A 25,277-nucleotide genomic window follows, 5' to 3' on the forward strand; every position below is an offset into this window, starting at 1 on the left:
GCTCCAGACATCAGTGGGGGTAAATGAGCCCTTTGAGTGAGGCCAGGGCACAGCCTTTACAATGCAGGTGTGCCCGCCTCTCCCTCTCCCAGCCTTGGAAGATCATTCAATATGCAGATGCACTTTTGTGACATCTTCACCCTCCCTGTGTGTACAGGCTGTCTGAAATGTAAGCAAAGCTGTCACTCTGCCATAGATGTGAATTGGAGTCCAGCTGCAAAATACCAGTGTCATAAGTACAGAGAATTGCTCACTTTCTAAAAGTGGTATTTCTATAATGGTATTAAAAAAATCCACCTACACCAGTAAGCAGCATTTCCCACTACCATTACAACCATACCAAACATGTCAGCCCTCCTAAATTATACATTACCACTTAGACATATGTTAGGGCATTTCCAATGCAGTCCTATGAGAGAGGCAGCACTCACAGTGGTGGGAAACCAAATAGGCTGTTTGTCACTATTAGGACATGTAGTACATAAAGACATATGTTCTACCTTTTACATACACAGCACTCTTCCCATAGGGCTAGCTAGCTATGGTCTACCTTAAAGGTGACTTGTGTGTAGTAAAAGGGGAGTTCCAAGCCTGGCAAGTAAATTTAGATGCCAGGTCCCTCTGGTAGTAAACTGCTCATGCAGGCCCTGCGGTAGCAGACCTGAGACAGTTTTGAAAGGCTACTTTTGTGGGCGGTGCAAGCTTCGCTGCAGGCCCATTAGTAGCATTTAATTTGCAGGCCCTGGGTATAGGGATACCAATGTACAAGGGTTTTACCAGTAAATTAAATATGCTAATTAGATGTAAGCCAATCATACCAAATTTAAAAGGGAGAGCACATGCACTTTAGCACTGATCAGAAGTGACATGGTGCTCAGAATCCTGAAACCAACAACAACAGGTCAGAAAAAACAGGAGGAGGAAGGCAAACGGTTTGGGGATGACCCTGTAAAAAGGGCCAGGACCAACAATTATCTTTAGGATGGCTAAATATATAAGAGATCTGTTAGTCAGGAGGTCAAGATGGACACGAAATTGTGGTTGAAGCTCAAGTAATGCTTTGTAAAATGGGACAAGTGTAAAGAGTTTAGAAATCAGGAGTGTGTCAAAGATATTAATATCACAGGCAAAGATAAATGTAAGATCGGAGGCCATTACAAGATCAAGAATTCTGAAGCTCCCTATCCCATAGCTAGACACTTTCATGCTATACACATTGGACACAAGAGAGCATGAAGGTACAGTGTGATAAATGGGATAACTAAGCAGATACGTGGAGGAAACAGGGAAAAAGACTTGAGAATGTTAGTCTAGGAACATCCTTAGCTTGGATAGTATGGATCCAAGAGGTTTACATTTTGATTAAGAGCTATATGTACACCTGTGAGGCTCCAGTGCATGTTTATCCTTGTAAGACAGGATATATTGTATACTATAGGAATATAGGAATGATATTATTCTTGTTGTTTGCATATGTGCAGTATTTTGTTAGTAATTTTAATTTTCTTTTTAGATGGGTGGACTATGGGAGTTTCTCTGACTGCCTTGGATGTGACATAACAATTCCCTGATTTTTGTTTTTAGATGGTTTGCATGATTAACTCTGAATTAGGAAGATAACTCATTTTGGAAGTGAAGAGGAATATAAACATCAGGGATATTGAATATTGGTAATTCAACATATAAGTGAACATGCCTTTCGATTTGGGGTGAGGTTTCGTGGAACTTTTGCTTCCTAACCTCACTCTGTTCATCTTAGCGATCTTTGTTGATATTAAAAGGCCCATTATCATGTGTGTGTTTTTTCTGTCAGGGGACACATTTACATGACATCTCATTTTTTAGAGTAAGTAGTGAAGAATCAGACAGATATTAGTTTTTTGTTTTTTTTTAAACATTGTTTGGCTAAGTGAGAAGGCCATTAATAGGTGTTTTTCGGTGTTTTTTAGGTGCTACCTGAAAATATGATTTTTGTCCTGATGATAACCCCTTAATAATTGGATCTTTTTGTGGGGTCGAAACTTCGACATGAATCAATGTATGATGAGACAGGTGACTTCAGGACACCTGGATTGAAGGGGTCCTCTTTGAAGATCGCTTTAATTTTTAACCATAATTTTGTACATATTGTATATATCACCTGGCACTAATGTGTCACGTTATTCATGTTCACTGCGCTGTTACTGTAGGAGCACCTGAATAGACTGACTAATGAATGTATTGTTGGAGAAATGTTGTTTGAATAAAGGGAACATGCATTAGATCAACTTTGTTGATAAAGGTAATACATTCTTGCCGTGGAAGTTAAGGGCTATACTTCCCCCTTGGGGCCTTTAAAGCTTTTGCTATATTTACACACCCAGGTCCTACGGTTACTGGGTTTGCCTCAGTTTCTCAAACAATGCCTTGAACAGCTGTCATGATTTTGATTTGAAGATGGAGGAAAAAGCTAATGTAATGGGATACTGGGATATTGCGCACTTGGCATTATTATTTTGGAAGAAAATTATATGCCATGGGAGCAAAGTATTTAATGTTATTTCAAGGAATAATGTTATTTGAAAAAAAATGTAATTTCCATGATATCTGATTCCTCTGTTTTGTATGCGTCTTTCATTTTTTTGGTTTGAAATGAGTATTTAATATGATAGTATGTGCCCACTGAGGCGTGATTGTGTTGGAACACATCGAATTGAAAGAAGGGTGTATTTCTTTACATCTTTGAGCTTACACTCATCCATAAAAAGTACATTATGTATATGTTTTCTGGTATACTGTTGAGAGTAGGCTAATAACTCATGAAGTAAATAACAGCAATGTTTACTTAGGTTGGGTTGCTACAATGTTTTTCACTTCCTGATTGTATTGCAGTAAGGCTGCTATTGATAGATATTTTTTATGTTTATTGCATGTCACTTAATCACAAGTCTATATATTTGAGCACAAGATGGTGTCACACATTGTGACGAAAGTTGTCATCCAGCCGAAATGCCTTGATGCTTGTCACCCACACATGTACAAATAAATTACTACTGCACCATACTCTGATTGCTGCTCTACACTGGATTAGTAAAGTTATGTGGAATTCAAAGGTATTGGCGGCAGTCACACCATTATAGCAGCACCACTGGCGGTTAGGAAGCGCACCGGTCACTGCGATGTTAATAAAATATGAAGTTAAAAAACAAAAACATTAAAAAAAATAACAAAAAAATTATTCAACTTCACTTTGAATAAAAATAACAGTTACAATTATCTTTATTTTTCCCACTCCAAAGTAGGAAAAACAGGGACAGTGTTAGACATTGGAGTGGTTAGATGTACAATTCCCACTTCAGTCTGTGCAACAATAGGAAAGGAGGTGTGGGATTTACTATTCCTGTTTCAATCAAAGCAAGAATAGGGAATGTGTAGGACTCCAGAGGGGTTAGATTTACTATTCCCACTCCAATCTAAGCAAAATGAGGGAACGTTCTAGACTTAGGAAGGGTTTGATTTACTATTTCTACTTCAATCAAAGTAACGATATAGGTGTGTTGGACTTCAAAAGGATAACATTTACTATTCCCACTCCAATTTAAGCAACAGTAGGAAAGGGGTTGGACTTCTGAGGGGTTAGATTTGCCATTCCCACTCCAAGCTAAGGAGCAATAGGGAAATTGCTAGACTTTGCAGGGGTTAGATTTATTATTCCCTCTCCAACTTGGACAGCATTAAGGAAGGTGTTGGACTTCAGAGGGTGACATTTACTATTCTCACGCATGTGAAAGCGACACTAGGATAGGTGTTAGACTTCGGAGGGCTTAAATGTACTGTTCCCACGCCAGTCTAAGCAACAGTAGGGAATGTGTTGCATTTCAAAATGGTTAGATTTACTATTCCCTCTCCAATCCAAGCAACTGTAGTGAAAGTGTTGGATTTCAGATTTAATATTACCACTCCAGCAGAAGCAAAATCAGAGAAAGTGTTTGACTTTGGAGGGGTTAGGTATACCTTTCCAATGCTTAATAATTTTAAAAAATTTAAATACCTAACACAAAATGAATAAAACATATTTAAAATAAGAAGTTTATATTGTATAGAAACATATTTATAAAAATTACAATTTTAAACAGTTATTAAATGAAAAAAAATAAGTACATTTAAATGAAATTCACTTCCCTCCCTACTGCTCCAAAAGGACACAATCAACAAAGTATTTTTAATATAAAAACAATAATCAATTGCAAATAGTACCTAAATAAACAAATACAATTAAAAATAATAATAAATATAAAATACATTTTATAAAGTGTATTATTCAAAACACTTGTCATTCAATCAATAAATACATTTTCATGATTAATTATCAATTAAAAAAGTAATTAACATAAAAAATACATTAAAAAAAAAGTAATTTAAATAACTTCCCACCCTAATCCAATACAAACCCAATTACCCACAACTAACATGTATCTAGGAAACTATACAAAATAACATAAATATTATACATCTCCATTTAAATTTAAATACATAAAATACTAATTAATAACGCGCTCATTTTATTTAATTAATAATCAATATTTAATTTGCTTTAAAAATAATTCATATTAAAATATCAATAATCTATAACTTAATTAACTTCTCACCTTACCCCCCACAAAGCTAACAACCTGTTGCTCAATTACAAATTACTAACCACATAAAAAATTAACACATTTAAAATCACAAACAATACTTAAAAATATATGACAATTACATGACTAATACTAACACTCAGAATTCATACAATCATTTATCCATATGAAATTCTTTGAAATGTTATATATATTACAACTAAGTTAAAATAAACAATAATAAACAATATTTAAAAACTGATATTATATGCATAAAAAATACTCTTTCTTTCAATATGCTATTACACAATATTTTTGTAGTGATATTATGTTTGTTACAATTATTCATGTCACACAATATTTTGGAAGCAATACTTGTGTCATTCACCCACTCCGTGTTCTCTCAGTGTTCATGTCTACCACTGTAGGTTAATTAGTTGTCACCTATGAACTTTCAAAAAAACCTCATGTGGACCATACAATAAATAGCAAATGGCTTGGAGCCAGCCAGTTCCTTATTATTGTTTTTTTTGTCACTCTCATTTGCTTGCTTATTGATTGGTGATCTTATTCTGTTTCTACCTCCACTGGAGAATAGCTTCTTTTGGATCCTTTCATTAAAGTGATTTGTGTACTTCCCCAAACACAACCAGCAAACCATTTTTTTTCCCTTTTAGCTCAGCACGTCATGAGAGTGGATGTTTTTTCTTGCTCTCAACCGTGTATGTTGCTCCCCCTCACCATCCTGATCCACACCATATCCACAGGCTCTCTGTGTGTTTAACCCCTCGGCTTCTCCAATGCTTCCACTGCCCTTCTTCATCTCACTAATATTTTTTTATTCTCCCTCCCATTGCTCCTTGTTGCTCCTCTGTCTGGTCACTTTCACTTTCTACATCACTCTTGTTGGTCTAACCCCTTTCCATGTCCCCGCTTTGCTCCAGTTCCTTACCCCCTCCTCCTCTGGTTGTTGCTCCTGAGTCTCTCCCTTCCTTTTTCCTCCCTCCACATCTTTTCTGCTGCTTACCTTTGGTGGTATTTTTTGCACTTGAAACTGGACATCAATCTGCTTACCCTTATCACCTTAAGTAAGCAAATGACCCCATGTCACCAGGTACTCCATGTTCCAGCCCTCAACCTTCCTTTAAGAAATTCTTATTTTCACAGTGTGACTCCAATTGGTTCAGTTGAAACTATCCAAGACTGCAACTCTAGGAATGCAACTGATTGTCAGTAAACACAGGGGCACTGGGAAATGGTTCCCCACTGAACACTTGAGCTGCTGAACCAAGCTGTGAAGTTGTGGCTCACCTTTAGAAACTGCACCCGATTTATGACTCTGCAGTGGGACCCGAAACTCCTGCACCTGCCTGTGTTGCATCATGACCCTGAGCAGCCAATCAATACAGGGCATTGTATGCACTAAGCCATGGAAGAAACCAAGACCCGTGAGTCCTGACATGAGGAATCTGGGACCTGGTTAGATTATAAGGAGGGAGAGCAATGGGAGCAGTAGTATGGTACTGTTCGTTTTTAGTGTGAATTAAGGTAAAACGTCAAGCACTGAGTTGGCCAATCAGTTTTTGTTATTGTTTGGGGGCTCTGAATGATGTGTTAGAGGCAGCCAGTTCAATAAGTCGCTTGCTCATTAATGTTATGGGAATCACTGGAAAGATGCCAGGAGCAAATGAATTATAAGAAGTTCAGAACAGTTCAGGCTAAAGCCAGCACAGTAACTTCAAACATTTAAAGACAGCAAAAGAGCAGATATTCCGTATGAAACTTGCAGCAGCATAACTCTAAGTAAACAGTGCAGAGGGACTCTCAACAGACTATTCCCAACCAGGGGGCAGGGCTAGGGTAAATCCCAAGGGCCCAAGGGTGAACACAAAGAGAAAGCGGATTGGGTTTCATGTTATAAACAACAAAGAGATAAGGGATGGAAAGAGGATTCTTTCAAGCCCCAGATGCTAACTTTTTCTAAGTATTACAAGAAGGGACATTACAAGAGAGACGATCAGGTGAAAGACTCTGAATCAACTGCACCAATTATAGCAAGTGTGTTGACTGTGAGTGAAGGGATCCAAAATGGCTCAACCTACTAGTGATGGACATTTGGGAAAGAGACCTAGTGGCTCTTAAGCACATCTATGCAAATAACATGAGGTTTTTGTTGGAAGCCGATATCAAGTGAGGAAGGTATCTGCCCTGAAGAATACATGTGCTTACATGGCCATTGTTGAGAGGATCTTTCTCTTTTATTTAGGAGAATCTCCTTGATGCCAATGGAACAAGCTTGGTAGCAAGGGCGAACCACATGGAGTAGCTGATTACCCGAGCTGAGTTAGAAATCGATGGCAAGTCAGCTGTCGCCAAGGTAGGTGTGAAAAAGAAGCAAGGTGATGGATGTCTTTTGGGCTATGGTTTGATTGCCCCTAATTAAGTACCTAGACCAGAAACCTACATAGATTTGACCACATAAAAGCTTATGAATGACTGGCACGTACTGGGTCCGAAGAGGGTCAGGTCTAAGGCTTGCCATACTGATGTCTATGTTAATCAATAGTCCTGGACTTTTAATTGTGACACACTCCATCAAGGGTTGAACACTGAAGAACAAACAACAATCCCCCAATGTCTCACGTCTTAGCAATCACCCAAAGGTAAGCATCTCCATGAGCCCATAAGGGCCACTCTAACAACTATGGAATTTGGTGTTGAAGCCAATTTGTCCAACCTCTTTGGAGGATAGGTTGGCTGGGCCATATGAGGTAGTGAAGGTTTCTGAGGTGAACTATTTGGTGGACACAGGTGTCACAAGGGAGCCAAAAAGGGTCTCCAATGTGAATCGGCTCAAGCCAAACCCTTAGAAAGATTTTACACTAAACATTATGGAAATGATTAGGAATATAATGAACCACTTCCTGAGCTATTGCACAATGATGAGACATAAGGTGCTGTGAAGGAGATACAATTTACCCTGAATCAATTATCAAGCAAAGATGTGTTAGTTCAATTTTCTATCACTTTCCATTGATAGGGGATGCCTCTCCGCATCACATAGACAAAGTAGATGGCGTGCCAGTGAACAGCAAAGGTTTACAGGTTGTTAGACTGAGTCCTGGAAATTCATCAAGGCAGAGGCGCTAAGATTACAGACTTGAGGGTCATTCAGTGTTAGTCCTTGTGTTAGTCCAGTGTTATAGGTGGCCAACAAGAATCTACAGACCTGCATTTTTCTGTGGTCTAACGGTCCCTCATGAAGGTCACCAAGACAGGTGCACAACTGATTCACACAACTGAAGAGTTAGTGGACCTGCTGGGTGCTGCACTCTTCTTGAATACCTTTTATATCACCTGTTGCTATTGGCAGATCACATTAGCACACAGTGTCAAGGATAAGACTGCGTTCTGTATGCTAGGTGAATTGTACCAGTTTAGGATCATGAAATGTGGGTGTAAGAATTATCCGGTTACATTTTAGTGTCTTCTAAGGCTGGAAGACTTTCATGTGGCCTCCCTGAATGACATTGTCATATTTAGCAATTTATGTGAGGACAACCTGAGGCACCAAGAACAGGTATTGATCAGGAAGGAGGGGGAAAAATTGACCATCAAGGCAGACAAGTACCAGGTAAGGCAGTCCTTGGTAGTCTCCTGTGAGTATTAGATAGGCAATGGAAAGACTCAAGTTGGATACTTTCTAGAACTCACTTTATACTACAGGGACTCAGTGGTAACCTACGGGGACATGTTTGCTCAGCTGATAGTTCTTACATCCAAAAATCAAGCTAATGGTCTTTGAGGACCTGAGTGCAATATGAAAAGTACCTGTGTTGAAGGCTCTTGACCATGGTGAGCCCTTCATAATGCATACTGACGCCTCTGACAAAAAAGAGTTACCACTTGATGAAAAAGGTAGAGAATATCCAGCAGCCTTTATAAGCCGTAGATTGTGTACCAGGGAACAACACTATGGATATAATGGACTCGTAATACGGCTGGTGGTATATCTGTCACTTTACCGTCACTTTTGGGACGGATTAACACCTCCTCCAAAGTTGTAATAACCCCCTATGTGTGTATTGAAAAAGAATACTCTGTAATAGTGTGTGCCCTGAGGAGGTTCTGATCTTTATTTGTAACAAATCTACATTTTCTGCATGGTCAACCCAGAATTGTTGCTTTTTTCCGGACACTAATTTTGCTGCCTTTAAGACTCTGCATGCTTTACCACTGCTAAACCATTGCAAGTTGCCCGTGCCTTTCCTCTGTAACGTGTAATGTATTTCTTTTGGCTTAATTAACTTCCCTAAAAGTTCATTGTAAATGGTGCCTAAAGTGCACATATGGCATGGAAAGTTAAATGACATATGCGGACAGCAGTGTATATTAACCCCACCCACATATGTGTGAAAAGTAATACTCTACTGTGATACATGTCAGAGAAAAATACCTTTGACATGTATGTACTCTTTTAATAAGTCATCCCTAAAGTATGCAAAAAGTGCTTGGAGTTTGGTCCTAATTTCTAAAAATCTGCAGCACTACATAATTGGGTGCATGTGCTCTCAAAATAAAATGAAACTGAAAAGCTATTTCACTGTGTAGATCTGGCTAGACTTTCCCCTAAAAGGTCTGTGTAGGAATAAAATCTTTTTTTTCTACCTCTGATCAGAAAAGGGCTAGAAAGTGGCATTAAAATTATCTGTTGCTTCATTTTTTAAATATGACTTAATGGTGTAATAACATGTTTGCTAAATTCTCTAAATGTAATTTAGAATGACTGAGACAGAAGTATCTAAAAACCAGTTCTGCCACTTATTCTACCTCCAAAGTTGAAATATAACTCCTTGGCTGGGACAGATAATGACCTTCACTTAAAGAACAGCCTCTCAGCTCATGAAAAGCCAGTTGGTCACTTAGCAGGGACTAGAAATCTGAGGTGAACAAGAGCAGTTGGGAGAACAAACGGTAGCTTTTGCACTATCTCTTCTGACTTGGGGTGTCAAGGAGGGCTCCTCCTATTCTTTCCTAGGACCGCTCCAGATAGCCAGTCTTGTTACAGTAGTAAACAGTTCTGTCTTCTATCTCACGTCTATCACACTTCCAGAGAAGATCCTTGGGTGGCAGAGTTAATGACTTTGACTCAGAGTACAGTTGTTTGCCTCTGGACTCAGGAAATGCCAATGGGGATTAACTGCTGACCAATTAGCAGTAATTAGCTCTCTCGGACGAGATAGGAAAGTTGAGAGAACAAATGGCAGCTTTGGTACTATGGGGCATATTTATACTTGTTTTTCAGTGAATTTGCGTCATTTTTTTTACACAAATTTTGTGCAAAACTAACTCCATATTTATACTTTGGCGCTGGACCCGTCTAGTGCCATATTTATGGAGTTAAAGTCATTTTTGGGATGTGGAAACCTACTTTGCGTCAATGAGATGCAAAGTAGGCGTTCCCGTGGAAAGAATTACTCCATATCCTTAGCGCCATATTTATCCCCCTGTGCTAAAATCATGCAAGGTAAGGAGAGGGGTCAAAAAATGGTGCAAAGCTTGCTTTGCACCATTTTGTAACGCCTGGGTCAGGGCAGCTGTTACGGGACCTGTGGGCCTATTTCCATGGTGGGACACCATGGAATAAGCCCACAGGTGCCCTCCCGAGGCCCCAGGGACACTCCCACCCACACCAGAGGGAAAGTGGAGGATGGGGCAACCCCAGCCTAGGTAAGTATAGGTAAGTACAGGTAAGTATTTTCTTTTTTTAAGTGCCATAGGGTGCCCTGAAATGCCCCCCCCTACATGGCATTGGGTGCAATGGCCATGCCCAGGGGACCCTGGCCCCCTGTGCCGGCCATTGGGATGGTGGGCATGACTCCTGTCTTTTCTAAGACAGATGTCGTGGTATGGATGGTTTTGCGTCAGATAATTACTCTGGGCAGGTTAGAGTAATTTTTTTTACTCTAACATGCCTAATGTAATTTTTTGGTGCAGAACCCCTTTCTTCCATACTGCCAGCCCCAACTGACTAACGTCATTTTTTTTACGCTAGCCCACTGAAGTGATGTATCCATCAATAACGAAGATAACCTTCAATGAAGACGATGCCGAGCACGGTTCATAAAAGTTATTTATTCCGGTACAGAGGCCCCATCCAACTCATCAACTGTCAGCTTCTTCGCCTCCTGTCACACCATCATATTCCATTCCTGCCCATAGATTCTACTCTTATTATTCTAAATTGCACAAACTATGTACATACTACACACCTCCCCCCTTTATAACAGAGAAAAAAAACAAGAAAAAAAAATTACAAGTATTAATCCCATACGTTTTTGCATTTAAGTACCACTACTCGATTTAGATTCCACATCTTAGAATCTTCTGTTCTTACTGCGTTGTTGAAAAGTTTCACCACCCTTATAGGTTTGGCTTTATCTGAACTTCTCCCTTTACTCGCAGGCTTGCGAATCAGTACCCAATCTCCTACTTTAACTTTGGTTATTTGAGATGACTTCTTGTGATCAAAAGATTTTTTCCGAGCCTCAATTTTCTCTTGTTCATCTTGTCTCCAACAACCATCTGACACTACCACACCAGTTCTTGATTCCATATCATTCACCCATCTAGGTGTAACAAATGTATTTGGGTGTCTAGCTCTAAGTAATTCAAAAGGTGTTTTACCAGTAATGGTGTGAGGTGAGACTGTATGCTTCAACCCTTTTTATTACCTCTTTCTTCCAGTTCAACTCACTACCTTTAGCCAAAGCTATGGTCTCCTTCAATACCCTATTAAACCTTTCCACCATGCTGTTGGTTTCGGGATGATACAGCACACATTTCTTATGTAGTATAGAACAGTCTGCCAAAAATTGTTCCATTTCCCTCGACACCAACTGTACACCATTAACAGTGAGAATACTCTTGGGAATGCCCTCTCTCCCAAACACTTCCTTAAGAAAACCAATTACATGTTTGGTCTCAATGTTCCTGGTAAACCTAATTTCCGGCCACCTGGAAAAAAGATCAACCAGCACCAACAGATATGTCTCACAACCTTCTCCACGGACAGGCCCCAGAATGTCCAAAGCAACCTCCTCCCAAGGCTGAGTGTGGGCGATCCCTTATCTCCATAGGCTAAACCCTGGGTTTCACAGTTTTCTCGCTCATGATACATTGCATACCAACCTTTCCACCTGAGAGTCCATGCCTGGCCACCAATTTGTCAAACGCAATCTTCCTTTGGTCTTGGACATACACTGATGACCTGAGTAAGCAAGATAAATAATCTCCTGCCTCAACGTGGTAGGGGAGCCCATCTTGTACCTCTGAATAAAAACCCATCTTTACTAGACAACTCACCTCTCACATGCCAAAACTTTTGTGTTTCACAATTCCCTTCATTCCTGTGTTCCCAACCTTTCTTTATTAAGGACAACACTTCCGCCATCGTGCTATCCCACTCACATTCTTTCCGACGTCTTTCCTTCGTCACAACACTTTCATCAAGCCCACTCTCCTCAATCTCACACACCATTTCGGCATCCACATCTACCTCACTCTCATCCTCCAACTCACCTGCCTGTACTAATCTCAAAAGCGTGTCAGCTACCTTATTTTGTGCCCCAGGAATATGCTTAATGTTGAACTCATAATCTTGCAACAACACCACCCATTTCGTGATTCTGCTGGATACCGCGTCCACCCATTTTTTCTTATAAATCTCATGCAGAGGCTTTTACCTCGAATTGCTTCCCCACAACAAATTCTTAAGCTTCTTCACAGCCCAATGCACTGCAAGCACCACCTTCTCAATAACCGAATAGTTCAATTCTGCCTCCCTTAAGGCTTGTGATAAAAACAAAACTACTTGTTCATGATCACCCTGTTGTAATACAGCCCCCAAGCCTTTTGCACTTGCATCCATAATTAGGACCAATGGCAGATTGGGGTTAAAATTTCCCAACTTGGGAGCTTTAACCAATTGCTCTTTTATCTCTCTAACTTCGCTTTCACACACCTCGTTCCACACAAATTCCACACCTTTCCGTAATAACTTTCTCATATTCACACATCTTTCCGCAAAACTCTTCACAAATTTTCTGTAATATTCAGCCATACCAAATAATTTCATAAGTTCCTCCTTATTAGATGGTGATTGTAACTTCTCAATAGCATTTACTAGTTCCTTTTTTGGGGATATGCCCTCACCAGTTATCGCATGACCCAAATACTCTATTGATTTTCTACGAAACTTACACTTCTCCATCTTGACAGTCAACCCATATTCTTCCATCCTTTCCAACACACTAATGACCCTCTCTTCATGTTGAATATCATCTTTCCCAAAAACCAAAACATCATCTTGATACACCCTCACACCACCTAAATCCTTCAATACTTTTTCCACAACCCGTTGGAATACCGAGGCTGCAGATACTAAACCAAATGGTAGCCTGGTATATCTAAAAGTTCCAAAAGGTGTGATGAACGCGGTGAGATCTTTAGATTCCCCTGTAAATCTAATCTGATGATATGCTGATGTTAAATTTACAGTTGAAAACACCTTTGCACCCTGCAGTAATAACAACATATCTGAAATATTGGGTATGGTATACCTATCCACAATCACATTCTTATTCAGTTCCCTTAAGTCCACACATAATCGCAGACTCCCATTCGGTTTCCTGGCTGCAACTACAGGAGCCAACCATTTGGTTCACTCAACTTCCTCTATGACCCCTTCCTTCTGCAGCCTCTCCAGTTCCAATTTCATTTCTCCACGTAAGGCTACAGGTACACCACGAACTTTGCTGCATATAGGCTTTGCCCCTTCCTTCAGACAAATATGATGAACGTAGTGTTGTAGACACCCCAATTTCTATTGAAACACCAAAGGAGCTCTTGCTTTTAGTCTCATAACAAACTCATCTTTGTCCACAGCTTGTTGATTAACTGTTACTCCTTGATCCACAATTGTATTGATAACAACTTGATCCTTTATCCTCACAGGTGGATTACCATTGGGATCGAGAATGACTCCCAAGTCCTTCTGATGGAACCAACTGAGTACAGTGTCACCTTTCTTTGGGACGTAAATCTTTGCATTCGTGAATTTGTGTCTGAACTCAAGCAAACCCCAAAAGTATCCGTGGAGTTTGATGGGTTCACCACCATAGGCATACGGCGTGGTAGCCGGTTTAAACAACTTAACTTTGTTCCTTAGTTTTTCCATATAAAATTATTTTGAAACGATTGTGATCTTTGCTCCGGAATCAAACAACACTGTTGTTTCCTCCCCATCTACCATGACTTCATCAATGGGACCTTTCCTTCCTTCTCCTCCAACCTGGAGAATTATTTGACCACATACAAAGTCATCACCATCCTCAACATCCAAATCATCATTAACTTCAAAAACATTGCCTTTTCCACTCCTTGTTCTGCACACACTGGAGTAATGGCCTTTTTTCTTACACAAACTGCATGTCACCTTAATAGCAGGACAGATTTTGACGTTGGCCATGTGACTTTGTCTGCCACAACAAAAACATTTCCCTTGAAAAACACCTCTTCTTTCCTTTTTATAAGTCTGCCCTTCTCGTTTTTCTTTTTTTTTCCGTAAGAGACTTGATCGATTGCACCATATCATTTTTGCATTCTTCCTTTTTGATTATTTCTACACACATGAAAGAATGTTCAATCTTTTTAGCCAAGATTAACACTTCTTCTAGCGAAGGGTCATCTTTCTGCCAAATTTCATCCTTCACTTTTTCTATGTTACAGTCTAGCATGAATTGATCTCTTATTCTTTCCTCTGTCAAGGTTCCAAACTTGCAAGATGAGGCTAATTTTCTTAGTGCTGTTACATAGCCTTCCACAGATGAATTTTCCTTTTGGTTCTGTTTTCCAAAATGATATCTCTCGAGTATTGTACAAACTTTGGGAATATGGGCCCTCATTACAACATTGGCGGGCGGCAACCGCCGCCCGCCAAGTTGTAACCGCTGTGTGCCTGCCAATGTGGCCGCGCTCCAGCGATGGCCATTATGAGATCCCCGGTGGGCGGAAACCTAGTTTCCGCCCAGCGGCCTAGCAGGGATGTCGGCCGCAACAGGGGAGCCGGCTCCAAATGGAGACGGCGGTGTTGCGGCGATGCGACTGGTGCAGTTGCACCCGTTGCGCTCTTCACTGTCTGCTATGCAGACAATGAAAAGCTCCATGGGTCTGTGGCAGGGGGCCCCTAGACTGCCCATGCCAGGGGCCCCGCACCTCCCCCTTCCAACAGCCTTTTCATGGCGGTTCCTACTGCCATGAAAAGGCTGGCTGGAGGGGGACTCGTAATCCCCCGGGCAGCGCTGGGGATTACAACCGCCGGGACCAACGTGGCGGTAAACCGCCGGGACCAACGTGGCGGTAAACCGCCAGGACCAACGTGGCGGTAAACCGACGGTCCCGGCGGTGCATTAGCAGGATTGCACCGCCAGCCTGTTGGCGGTGCAATCGTCAGAACAGCCCTGGCGGTCTTTGACCACCAGGGTTATAATGAGGGCCATAATGTCTATCCAACTTTTCCACGCAAGTTTCATATTCATTCAGATTTTCATGAATTATGTCTGGAAGATTATCGAATACTTCCTGTCCTTCCGAGCTCAGGCAATGTAAGAGTAAAGCAGTTTTCCTTTCCACACTAAGTGATGCCCTTTGGAATATCTTTCAAAGACTTTCTTCCACTTCTTCCATTTGATAGGTGGATCTCCTGGTAGAGCTAGAAAAAATGGGGGCGCAGTAACATTCTGCATCACGTATATAGTTGATCACTAAATGAGTCCAGACTCAAAAGAGAAAGAAAAAAATATTTGACTTCCACAGGTTATTTTAATGTCTCCTCCTTATAGATTGATTTAATTTAATTTTTATTTACTTTTCATTTATCTCCTTGCACATGTATGAGAAGGTGAACTTGGAAATGGTTGACTGCTGCTCAAATCTTCGCGTTGACCGTAGTGATCGTCATGATTGAGAAGCTTCAGTACAATTCTTCGTGTCTTTAGGAGGATGCTGTTAACGTTGTTATGGTAACTCGCACGTGTCCGAGTAGGCGAATCAAACATGAAGATTAAGTAAATAAACACAGCTGAGCGCCTCCTGTGATGCTAATACTGGTTGTCATGGAAACAAAGATGGAGCAGCTGTAACGCGGCTCGAGTCAGTTTCCATGGAAACACTCGAAGAAAAACGCAGTCTGAGAGAATAAACGTTTCATCTAAGTCAGCAGTATCGAATAAAAATAGGTTGCTCAAGTGGATATGTTGTTCACAACAAATACTGCTGGAACATCACCTCTCAGTTACTCTTGTGCGACCTCGTAATCCTCCTGTTGAGGCCTCAGTTTTCGGTGAATGCAGAGTAGATTGTACTCGATGTTTAAGAAAAACAAATTCATCCCATCCTCCGTCGCCAGTGAAGTGATGTATTTTTTTTTACGCTAGCCCACTGAAGTGATGTATCCATCAATAACGAAGATAATCTTAAATGAGGACGATGCCGAGCACGGTTCATAAAAGTTATTTATTCCGGTACAGAGGCCCCATTCAACCCATCCAATTGTCAGCTTCTTCGCCATCTCTCAACCCATCACATTCCATTCCTGCCCACAGATTCTACTCTTATTATTCTAAATTCCACAAACTATGTACATACTACAGCCACCCTTTGCACCGGCTTGCACCATTCCATAAATATGGTGCCCGGCTGGTGCACAGAAATGGTGCAAGCCGGTGCTAAACATTTTGGTGCAAAACTGCGTTAGTGCAGTTTTGCACCAAAAAGTATAAATCAGGGCCTATGTCTTTTGACTTGGAGATGCCAAACTGGCTTGATTTGATGAGCTTTTTAATTTTTTTGTTGGCATGCATCATGATGGAATTAATACATTTTTGATTGTTTGATTCTTTTTTTACAATTACACTTTCACTGTATGTGTAGTTTAATTGTTTCTATGTGACATGTTTCACTAGTTTATCAATGGTGACAATAAACACATTAGAGATTTTGCCACAGAAATCATGAAGATGTAATACAACTGAGATGAACCATTCTGGGTTTTGTATAGATCCTCTTGGGACGTTTTTCATTAATTATAATTGTGGAGAAGTGAAGCCTCTTTGTAGTTTTGATAGCCAGTTTTAGGGGGACTTAGGAGGATTTCATTGTTATAATTGTGTGACTCGATTGGCACTCTAATGGACAGAGATTTATTTATAGTTTCTTTATCTCAGTACCCCATTTGGTTATTTTAGGATGATTTTATTATTCTAATTGAGCAACTCTCAATTTGAGCTCTAATGGACAGAGATCTATTTTTGGTTTCTTTATCTTATCTTTCCAAGTTTTTTTCCTTTAGATTTATCCCTGATGGTTGTTTCCAGAGCTAATTGATTGGCCTGCCATTAGGTAGTTAGGTAATCAACTGTGGAAGGTGATCACTTCCAATGGTTTTGTTAATTAGGCCAATGAGGAGGGTGCCCAGTACTGAAAGGTCAAGTTTCTTTCATTGTCTATCTACTTCTGCTGTTAAGGGTCATCTTCATTAGAGAGGACATGATGGTCAATCTCATTTTATAGGAAGTGTGTTAACGGCGCTTGTCTTGGAAAGCTGAAGATGAAATTTAACACTAAATCAGCAGACACAATTGCCCCTCTACAAAGCAACTTGTTGAACTCTGACCTACGACTGGTTCCACCCAGTGCATACGCCTCATAAAAAATATCTTCTCAATCTCTCATATTGATATAGTCCAAAGAATAAATGGAACACTCAAGGAAAGCCCTTGAACACGCACAAATTGACTAGTAAAACCAAACTGAAAAAGCAAAGACATGATTGATAACTTCCAAAATGCTATACCCTTCCACAACTCGTGGTATGTAAAACATACAGTTTCCTCATTTTTGCATGCACCAAGAACAGCATCTTCCAAGCTCTGCACTAGCCTCACTTCAAAGGCATCTAAAAGCACTTCCTGACCCAATAAGCCTACGTCTCCCTCAACTACAAATCCTTTACAAGCCCCACTTCTCTAACCACCACAACCACTTACCCTCACTCACAACATTTAAGCTTGAATTATGTAGCTTAATTGGCTCACTAGAGCTGCCATTGTCCCAAGCCATAAGCAAAACAATAACTGTCTTCTGGACAGGTGAGGTGTTCTCATCTTGGTAGTTTTTTAATGCATACTTTCTACAATTCCCTCGCCTCAAGCACCCCTCTCCAACACATAATTTGCTTTATCTTCCAAACACATTCTCTCGATCCTAGAATTCTGGGACACCATGAACCAATATGTCCTTCCTAGCAGTCAGAAACATTGTTTTTGTTCAATTACAACGATTTCTAGAAGGTCACCCCCTTCTGGAGCCAGGCTTCTGCCCAAGATAAAGCATGGACATCAGTCTGTTTGCCAATTAGGACAGAATTCTGACTACAGCTGATGACAACCTAGCAATGTTTATTATAACTAGTCTCTGCACTGTCTGTAGCACTCTCTACTACAACTGTATTGTCAGCAAAAGTCAATGGTTGAAACAGTATCATTATTAACCACTTCTTCCCCAAATGTACCCCAGTGCTCTGCATTTCCCCCAATCCTCTCAAAATCTCCGCTCCTCCATTCAATTTAAATTTGTTGTTCACCTCCTCTTCCCACACCTGGTCCATGGAGACTATGGGGGTCATTCTAACCCTGGCGGTCTTTGACCGCCAGGGCCACGAACGACTGAAGCACCGCCAACAGGCTGGCGGTGCTTCATTGCCCATTCCGACCGTGGCTGGTTTTCACCGCCAGAAACAGGATGGCGGGAACGGGTGTCCAGGGGCCCCCTAACAGGGCCCCAGTATGCTTTCCACTGTCTGCTTAGCAGACAGTGAAAAGCGCGATGGGTGCAACTGCACCCGTCGCACACCTGCAACACCGCCGGCTCCATTCGGAGCCGGCTTCTGTGTTGCAGGCCCTTTCCCCCTGGGCCGGCGGGCGCTCCCTTGGCGGGCGCCCGCCAGCCCAGCGGGAAAGTCAGAATGGCCCCTGCGGTCTTTTGACCGTGGAGCGGCCAATTGGCGGTTACCGCCAGGCAGGCGGCGGCCGCCGCCCGCCAATGTTAGAATCAGGGCCTATGACTTTTCCTTCCACTCTGTGCTCATGATAACCTGATCTCCGTTAGAGTGCAAAAACCTAAGGGCTTGATTTAGAGTTTGGTGTGCGGCCTGCAGTCCTTCAGAAGGGTGGATGCTATTGCTGCTGCCACCCTGGCCGGACTACCACCCACCTTATTTAGAAATCTCTACTGGCCCTCTGTAGATCTCTGTGTCTTCAGAGAAGCCACTACTATGCCAGCTCCGCTGAAGGCACTGAAAGTTTGCTGAGTGGCCAACATGCTTCATGCAGCCACTCAGCACACTTTTTGTTTTTCAAAAACAAACTCCCAAAGTGGGAGTTTCCTTTTGAAAAACAAAATACTAATGGTCCTGGCACCTGGGTATTTTCTCCCAGGGTGTGGAGGTAATTTTTATTTTCTTCTATTCTGGACTACGAAGCTTTCCCGGGGGGTCCTGAACAGTAAAAAACATGCATCAGACCATCTGCTCTAAATAGGGTGGCTAGTCTGAAGTACTCCATTGAGCCATCAGTGTAGGGCTTGCATTGGTGGAGTCAGCAAGCATACTGTCGTTTGAAACATGACAGTCTGCACAACTCTAAATCAAGAAGGGGACCAATCATCTCGGTGCACAGAGTACTCCACCATGTTTGTAGGATACCCTGCCTGAGAAGCAATAAACCTGGCCCTATGTCCTCCTTCTAGGCTGTTTCACATACAAACCTATGTATTCAAATGTCCTCCACCCTTCTACCTCTCAGTCCTCTTTGTCACTGTTAGAAGGTTAGAAGAAGACTTGCTCGCTTTTCATCGCACAATGCTAGTTAAACCAACTATAGTTTTTTATTTACAAATGTTTTGCATGGCCACTTGTGTGCTGCAAAGTGACACAAAGCAATGCATTGATTTACTTACCATTCTAAAAGCCTGTGCATGCAGGGCAAAATTGCACAGCACCACTAAATCTCCCCCGCAACTCTTAGTACAAAAAAACCCATAGTGTCATTGTCATGCTTTCAGTTGATGTTTCAAATGATCTTTCTTTTTACAGGCATTTTTATAGAACCTAGCTCCACTAAAACTCCCAGTTTGTGCAAGATCTCTCCCTTGTCAGGTGTGAGCAGTGTATCCAATCCTCTTTTTACTTTTCAACCAGGGATATGAACCTTTGACCTCCCTCATTGGAAACAGAAGACTGCAAGTGCTCGAATGTTGAAAAAACAGGACTTGGATACCCGGGGTCAAAGTGAAAGGGCAGAAATGTGCCATAGCAAATGGCACATTCCTGTTCTTTTCCCCTGCTCTGGCGAACAATGGGCTGCCTAGCACCAAACCAGGCACCCTTGCACCATGTTGCGAGGGTGTCTGCATTGAATGCATGATTGTTTTTGGCATGAAGGGGCACCTTCCTGCACAAAAGCAGTCCTGGGAGCCTTTTTCCTCTTTCTATGTGTACCCTGCAGAATGAAAGAGGAAAAAACGAAATATCTTTCTTTTTCCCAGTTGCACCTCCTCTGGGAGGCGTAAGGTTTTGTCGCATCCCCAGGTTTAAAAGGTCTTGTAATTCTGGAGATGTGTCACAATCCATGGGTGTTGACTGGGAACACCCAACGCAATGCCCATGGAATGTCTCCCTTGTGATTTGTGCTGCCTTGCCTTACTCCATATCTATGAGGCCGATGAAAGCCACACAAAGTGACTTGGCGTGGCCTCACAGATATGAGTTCAAGGTTTAGGCCGCCATTCTGTCAAACAAAATGAGGCAATGGTGGCGTAAGGGGCTCAAAATATGCCCCTATCTATCTAAATTCTCTGGTCTGAGGATAACCCAAAGGGCATATTTACAATGCTCCTGTGGCACAAAAATGCCACCGAAGTGTCATTTTTGTGATGCTCCAGCAGCGCAGTGCGCCCACAAAAATCTACAAGGCCACTTAAAGCCACCTTGCATGGCTTTCCTTGGCCATGCATTGTTCTGTGACTTGACTCTGTCAAAAATGTAACGCCTGCTTTGACATGGGTGCCTTTCATGCAATGCTAAAGTAGCGTCATTTTTTGATGCTCGTCTAGCAATGCGTTAGTTTGGCACCATAGATGTGACAGAATTTCTGATGCATCTGTGTAAATGTGTGTCATTGAGCACTGTATCATAAATACAGCACTACCATGGCGTTGTTAAGGGCTGCAGGGCTGGTGCAAAAAAAACGGGCACATTGATTCTGATGAACCAGTTTCTTGTAAATGAGGCCCTATGTGTGATGCATTCTGCAGCACACATAGGAGGAAAATGTCATTAATGATTGTTTATGTGCAGGAAGACTCCCCTTCCTGCACATAAACAATCATCCCTGCAACGCAGGCACCCTTGCCTTATGGTGCAAGGTGCCTGTGTTGGCGCTAGGCAGCCAATTGTGCGCCAGCATAGAGGAAAGTACAGGGATCTGTCGTACTGCTGTAAATACGATGCAAAAATGACGCAGCGGTGCACAGCAAGCTGGTTTGCAGCGCCACGCTGCATCATTTTTTTGTACATAAGGGCCCCAATGTGCATAGTATACAAAGTGAAAGAGTGAAATAGTGAAAGAAAGGCCAATATTTTCAGTTGAGATTTCAAGGCTCTCTCGCAGTACCTCTCACGTGTGCTGAATTCAGATATAAAAATGCTAATTCTGAGGTTCTGTGGGAAATGTTAATTTATCATTCTCGATCAGAATGCCACAATTGTGCTTAATAATGTCGACCCAGCTGTCATTTTTACCGAGCGTAGCATTTCTCAGAAAGTAAGTGTTTACTTTTATGTCATTGGAGGAAACGCGGTCCTCAGAATGTTACCTATTATTGTTATTAAGGAAAACATGTCTAGGAAATATAGCTTCAAAGAAATGCAGTGCTGGCCAAAGGATGTAATGCAGAATAGTATTTACAATGGAGAGAGGAGGATAGCACTGTGATGGAACAGTGATGTCTACAGGGAGGGCCGAGTCAAGGAGAGGAGTAAAAGAGCTGTGATTAGGAGAGCCGGCCTGGAAGATAAAAAATAGGAATGAGACCTCTTCAGCGGGTATCCAGCTTTTGGAAGGCTACTCCGTGGCCAGGAATTGCTGGAACAAATGGGGGTTCAGCTCCATACACACCTGGAGAGGGTCCAGCCAGTGGTTCTCAAACTTTTTAATGCCGTGCACCCCTAGTGGAAGAAAACAATCACCAGGCTCCCCCTCAGAATTGTTCATAATTATTCTTTTAACTTGGCAATGTTTAAACATGTCTATACTTAATTAAACATTGCATTTAAGCTCTGTTGCCTTTTCAAAAAAGCAAAAAATAAGTTTTCTGCTTAAAACAAAGCACTGTTATCTGCCTAATGCTTCTTTTGGTCTGAGTCTGGTGCCCCCCCCCTGGGATCACTTGAGACATCCTTGGGGGTGGGGGGGTTTGGAAGGGGCCCGCCTCCCAGTTTGGAGGCCTCTGATGTAGTGTAATGAGTAGAGCTGCCGACTATTCACCTCTGAAGTCCGGTTCGAGTCTCCACGTTGCCTCGTTATTCTCTGTTTCTAGGCAACTGACTAAATCTGCCCCTGCGCGACAAAAAGCATGAATGTGTCCTTATGTAATGTAACTGGTACTCGTGTAAAGCGCTCCAGTGTCTCCGGATCAAGTTCGCGCTACGGAGAACTACAGATAAGCGATGGCCTGACGTGCTGGTAAACTACTCTGAATTATTTTTCATTGCTGATATTTTCTGTGATCTGTATGTTCTAGCAAAGTCAACTCAGGCTTTCATTCTTCTCAGGGAAGCTTCTTAAAAATGTTTCTTTATTAACGGTATGCCATAGCTATGTAACAGTGGCACAGAAACAAGAACTTGGAACTGAGTTACATTCATACAGCTGTGTACGGACTGTTTATTTGATCTGTATGCACAGCCACATAGCACCCTCAAGCCTCAATGTCAAAAGTGGATACCTTCACAACTCAGGGTACTCCCGCCTATTGCTAGGCCTACATGCACTTGACATCCCTTCAGAGGTAAGTTAATTGAATACCATTACATGTAACAGTAACTCACAATATTCAGAGCATTTAGAAACGGCAGAAGTGAGGTTTGAACCACTATATAAAACAAGTTACTGGATAGAGCTCTAGTTTCCAGCTACGTGACAAGAGAATGCTTAGTTTAATTTCCTCTATCTTCTGCATTTCGTGATGTTCAGTCGGGGGTTGGAATTGAGTTTCATACGTGCTTGATTGACTAGATGCCTCAATCTCAATTGCCCGATATTGAGGGTTGCCAGAGTAGACTATCTTGTAGAGGGTGCAGCTTGTCATGAATGTGATGTGAATAGGACGTGGGACCAAAGGCACCTGGAAGGCCAGTGTCATCCTGTCACACTTCAGCTGAACTTTCCGTGCTGGAAAATACTCCCCTATGTAGTCAACTAAATTTAAGGGACTATGGTCAATTCCAGAACAGAATGTGTTTTCTCCTCGCAGGGCCTGTTTACGAGGTGGTTGGTGCATTCCACCCGGGCCTAAACTCCTGTTTAAGCACCGGTGAAATTAGAAGTTGGTAGATAATGAAGTATTCAATAATTATCAGCTGTGTTAAATAACTCAACTTTCATAAAATTTCGTTAGGTCAAACGGCAAACCATGTGGTATTTACTGTTTCATGCGGATTTTTGTACATCAAACAATTTTTTTTGCATGTTATTGCCCAACTCGTAATAGGTGGCATTTTTCACACTCGATAATCAAGTTCCCTGTGCCAGTGTTGTAGATCTTGTGCTGTAAATACCACCAATACTTGTAATCAGGGCCTTGCTTTCCAAAACCAGAAAGTGAAGAGGTTTAGGGTCTCACTTACAAAGATTTGGCTTAGGGCAACGCTGCAAGTCGTTTTGCTGCGCTGTCCTATGCTAAATTGAAAGGGCAGGAATGCACCATATTTACGAGCTACGGTGCATTCCTGTCCTTTCAGCCAGCACCGCGCATAATTTGGTGCCTAACGCCAATGCAGACACCCTTGCATGTCTGCGTAGCTGGCAGGATTGTTTTTGTTCAGGAAGGGACACTTTGCTGCACAAAAACTATTTACGGAGGCATTTTCCTCTTTCTATGTGTGCGTCAAAATCCATTGCATGGGAACACCCATAAAACGCTTCCTTGACGCAGAGTAAGAAAACGCAGTGCTTTGTGCTGCCTTGCCTAACTCCATATCTCTGAGGCCATGCAAAGACACGCAGGGTGGCTTTGCGTTGCCTCACAGATATGACTGAGAGGCCTGTGCCAATGGAGCATCTAAAAAAGTGAAGCCTCTTAGGGGCATATTTAAGAGCCCCTAGCTCCACCTTAATGCCGCCATAGCATCACTTTTTTATGCTAAGGTGGCGCTAAAGTGGCTTTTCTGCCATACTATATTTACAAAGTGATGCAATGCTTGCATTGTGTCACTTTGTAAACCCTTGCGCCACATTATGCTGGCGCCAGGTATAATTTATGCTAGTGGGTGTTCCAGCCCTAGGAAACCCGCAAAAACGGTGCAGTGAAATTTAAAAGATTTGACTGCGCCATTTCTGTCGTCATTTTGGTACCATTCAGCTTTGCATTCTGGGACTTGTAGTTACATTTTTATAACTTGATACAAGCTGCGAATACAAAGCAGAAACCTGACTAGATCAACTACACACGTTTGAGCCTCTGAAACCTGAGCTGTGTGGGTGTATATTGATCAAACTAACCTTGAGGAGAGATTACAGTTGATCATGCTGTACAATGGTCAATATCTTATAACTAATAGAACTAATATTTCAGTTCAAGACTGACTGAGGATCATTAATATCATGTGAGGTGGCTCTCTTCAAGCGTGTGAAAAATCATAGGCGTTTTGCTCGACTCCCTGACTGGAGTAAAGGGACAGTGATCCAGTAAGCATGCATACTTGGAGTGCAATTATTTATTCATTGCCCCTCAGGCAATGTCGGCTGTAACAGCTGCCAAGTATATATGTTTTGCACCTATGAGTAGTTTGTGTTTTAAAGGCCTTGTTTAAAAAACAATATTCCAGTAAGCCTACTAGCCCTTTAGTTATATAGAGAGCCACTGGAATTATGTGTCAGAAAGGACCAAAACATATGGCAGGGTTGCCCAATTAATACAGCAAAAAAGACCAGTTATGCATTTACAATGCCAATAGCTCCAACTCAAGTAAATACTAGACCTATTGCATTGCAAATGCTTGTTGTAATTTGGTGTAAACCCATTCAGTAATGTTTGAGATATTAAAGGGAACAGAAATATTGATATCTAGAGCTGCGAATCCTGGCTCGTGCTGAGATCTATTTGGCTGACAACACTTCACAAAGGAATTGATGGCAACCATTTGGAACTCGACTTCAGGCAAGCAGCAGGCATGCCCACAATGGGATTGAGAGCAAAGAGAAAGCAGTGAGAAATAGGAAAAGGCAAGCAGCAGGCACACACAAAATGGGACTGAGAGCAAGGAGAAAGCAGTGAGAAAGAGGG

This window comes from Pleurodeles waltl, chromosome 5 (genome assembly GCF_031143425.1).
Source record: "Pleurodeles waltl isolate 20211129_DDA chromosome 5, aPleWal1.hap1.20221129, whole genome shotgun sequence".
NCBI lineage: Eukaryota > Metazoa > Chordata > Amphibia > Caudata > Salamandridae > Pleurodeles > Pleurodeles waltl.